The sequence below is a fragment of the Brassica oleracea genome, chromosome C6 (assembly GCF_000695525.1).
Source record: "Brassica oleracea var. oleracea cultivar TO1000 chromosome C6, BOL, whole genome shotgun sequence".
Taxonomy (NCBI): domain Eukaryota; kingdom Viridiplantae; phylum Streptophyta; class Magnoliopsida; order Brassicales; family Brassicaceae; genus Brassica; species Brassica oleracea.
Window position 1 is genome coordinate 1,982,812 of NC_027753.1, and position 4,359 is coordinate 1,987,170.

A 4,359-nucleotide genomic window follows, 5' to 3' on the forward strand; every position below is an offset into this window, starting at 1 on the left:
GCTGTCTGATGCTGTCGCGAACGAGGAAGAGGTCGCGTGCTGGAGCTGCTCTCGGGTCGCGAACGTCTGAGCTAGGATTAGGAGCGCCTTGGGCTGAAGCTGATCGGGGACGCGAGCTGGAACAGATGCAGGAAAAAGAGACGCGATCGGGGTTTAGGGTTCGTCGGATCGCCGGCTAGGGTTAGGGTTTTAGGGTTTTTAGATTTGGGTATTAGCTTAGGGATTTAAAGTTTTGTGCTGATAGCGTGTTATAAAAGTAATGGAAAAATATATCTTTATTCATAACATATAGGTTCTTTATATAGGAGATTACACCATCATAGATAAATGGAAAGATTACGAATCATAATCTCTTGGTCACGAACCGTCCACGATCCGTCCACGATCTGATTCATAACAATGGAATAATAGTCAGAAGTTCAATTGATCATATTTTATCTCTCTCTCATCTACACCACCACCAACAACAAAAGATATAATAATACAATTTTTACATTACTTCATACGACACGTCTATCAGCACGGACGCTTTCAAATCAGTGAGATAAGTTTTAATTTATGTCTTTTAATCTATTTAGTGAGAACGCGACACAGAAACTGCTATCGTGATCATGGAAAAATACGAGGAAAAAGATTATGTCCCTATGATGAAAGATATAATTATAACTTCCTTGAAAATAAAAGTGGATGGGTGATAAAAAGACAAACAAAAAAGGTTTGATATAGATGCGGCAAGAAAAAACAATAAGTATGTATTTATCGTACATATTTAGCTGATATGTATCGAGAATCAAAAAAAAAAGAGAAAGAAAGTTAAATAAAATTCATCTCTTATGAGTCCAAACCATCTTTTCATGGTTTGAATACTCGTCTTGATGTTTTAGATTTTCTGGTTGATCCAGAAAATAAAAATAAAATATCGATGTGGCATGAGAATTATCTTCACGAAGAAGATTTTGAGATTCAGGATGGATATAGATATATTTGGCACATAGTGAGTCATCATATATGGTTATTAAAGGTAACAAATATCTCTCATCTCTCAAAATAAGTATTACTAGATGCTAATCCGCACAGTCTGCGCGAGATGAATTTTTTTGAAAGTGTATTGTATTTTATTATTATAAAGAAAATATATTTTGTTATTGATAACCATTTCTTACATTTGAATAAGAGTGGACATTCGGGTACCATTCGAATTCGGTTCGAATCTATTCGGGTTTCAGATTTTTGGGGTTTAAAGATTTTAGCCATATTCATGTATTTATAAATTTCGTTTTGGGTTCGGTTTAGATTATTGCGAGTACGGTTTAGGAGTTTAGATAACCCGTTTAAATTATTTAAAAAATATATATATATATATATATTTTAAATTTTAAAAAATCAAAAAATAAAATAATATATAACATAAATTTGAATAATGTATGCCAAAATATTTAATCATAACATAAAAATCGGTTTAGTTTAAATATTTGGATAGGAAACCAATAGATATTTTATGTATTTTTGGTATTTTGAAAATAGTTCAGCTATTTAGACATTTATTTGTAACTATTTGTATATATTTTCAAGTATTTGAACAATTTTAAAACATCTTATATATTTTGGATATTTTTAGATATTAAATCTAAAAATAATTAATATATTTAAGTATATAAATCTGATTCAGATATATTTGAATACCTGAAATATTTTGGTTTGGGTGGGTTTGGTTCCGGTTCTCTAGATACAAAAATTTTGAATTTGTTCGAATATCTCACCAATTTCGGTTCAGATTCAGTAATACTTTTTCGGATCGGATTTGGTTCAGTTTCTCGGATTCATACTTTTTTTCCCAGCCCTATATTTAATGGTAACAAAGTTTTAAAAGAAAGTGATGGTGGTTCATATTGATTTTGGGTATGTAACAATTTTAAAACCAAAACACATTCTACTATGTATGTGGTCCAATTAGTTAATCATTAAAAATTGTTCTAGGCCAATTTAAGAGGAAACGATGGGCTGAAAAAAACCGATCCACAAAGGTCTATAAACATAAGGGAAAGTTTTGAATTTTTTTAGATTGAGCAGCTTACAAAATAATCATACAAATCCTTAGAAAACGTAGGGGTTTTGGTTTAAAGGAACACAATTGCAAAGTATGATTTGTTCCATAAAAATAGATGCTATATTTATAGTCGTAAATTTAGGTTTACCGACCTCTCCAAGATACTGAATTTATTAATTTACTTACATATATGTAGAAAGTTATCGACAAATGAATATTTGGTTGATTTACACACTGAATCATCGAATGAAAATATATTCTCTAACTAACTATGTCAATACGTGGAAACCCTGAGGATTCATTAATGTTTCTACTAGGGGTGGGCACTTCGGTTATTTTATCGGTTCGGTTCGAGTTCGATTCGGTTTGGTTAGTTTGGTTTTAGAATTTTTCTAACCGAAGTAAACCATAGTTAGTTTGGTTTGGATCGATTTCGGTTCGGTTATGTTCAGTTCAGTTTATATTCGGTTTGGTTTATATTTGATTCGGTTTGTATTTCGGTTCGGTTCGGTTTAATCGGATTTATGAGAACCAGATTCAACATGATCCAAATAAGCTTTGCACTTTTTCATGTGTGCATTCAAGTTAGTAGTTCCACCTGCAGCAGGATTGCATGAATATGTTTTACCACAGTAGTTGCAGGAACACCTCGAGTCATCATCTTCAAGCCTAGTAAAAACATTCCATGCAAACGATCTTGTAGGCAGTTTTCTTTTAGATTTTGGAGACTGTGTCGGAGAATCAGACTCTTTTCTTTTCTTGTTGGTTGTTTTTCCTTTATCCATCTACAAACATATGAAAAATCGTTAGTAAGCTAAAATAATAGTTCGATGTTTTCACTTTTCAGTTGTATAAATATATGTAACAAATTCTTACAACTTGATATTAAAAATCTCACCTGAAGTTATTAGAATTGACACCACCAAAAGGAAAAATATGTAGGAAGGAGAGTAGGAGACGCAGAAAAGAGACACTGCGGAGAACTTTTGTTTTTAATTAGACTTGGTTTAGGTTTAAATTTTATGGTTTAAAAGTATACGCTATTGAAAAAAAAATTAACATGAAAATTATGTGGGCTTAATGACGAATATTACAAAAGTTAGACGAAGTGTCATGGAAATCAAATTATATTAGGATTTCCTTTGTGCAAAAGGAAATTACATGGGCTTAATCTTAGGATTATATTATCTTGATATTACTAATATTTTTAATTTAAATAACTATAAAAACACTTCGGTTTATCGGTTTGGTTCGGTTTAAACCAAACTGAACTGAACCGTTCGGGTTGAGAAAATCTTCAATCGAATTATTTGAAATGGACTTTGGTTTGATTCGAATCGGTTTCGGTTCGGTCGGTTTGGTTCGATCGATTCGGTTCGATTTTTTTGCCCACCCCTAGTTTCTACACCAACATGTCCAGGTTTCAGTTCCCGGAAAAACGATTTAATAAACAATTATGCAGACTACGGAGTAAAAACTTATAAAGAATCTTCAACGTGGTGTAAATAAATTCGGTCAGGCGTGAATCTTCATATGACAGATCATATGGTATAATTAGGCAGAGATCCTCGTAAAACAGATAGTATTGTCGATTGTCGAAACGTGTATGTACGTAATATTTCTAATAATAATAATATCATAATAAATGAGCATTAAAAAAAACTACTTATGTCAATATACATTAAAAATTTAGCCTCATCTTGAGTTGAAAGTCATCATTTATTTCAGTATTTTTGTGAATATAAAGATTAAGATTAGCTATGTGTCACGTATTCCACATTAAGAAAGTCTCCCTTTCCCAAGTTTAAAAATTTAATGTATTAACTATATAATAATCACATAATATTATATAACCTTATAAGGTGATTACGAGATTTATATATATTTGATGTATTAGTGTATCTTAGACCAGATTTTGCATGCCGGACGATTTGAACTGGTTAACATATGAAACTTTTTGATCTACTTTTAAAGGAAACTAGGTGTTTTCCTGCACCATATGCAGTAAAATATTTTTTAAATCTAATTTATATTTAAAAATAAATTTTATTAAATATTATAGATTTTACTATTTTCTTACTAATATTTACTATAGATTTGATATATATTAAATCAATTTGTATAAAACTAATAAAAATAATATAAAATTGTATAATTATCAAATATTTAACCTAAACAATATTATAAAATTTTGTAGATATATAAGATTACTGATCTTACGATTAGATATTTAAATTTTTAAAAAAATTGTAAATTTTTTTTGAAAGCTTTAGTAATACAAATTGTATAAGTATACAAAATAATAATATTTC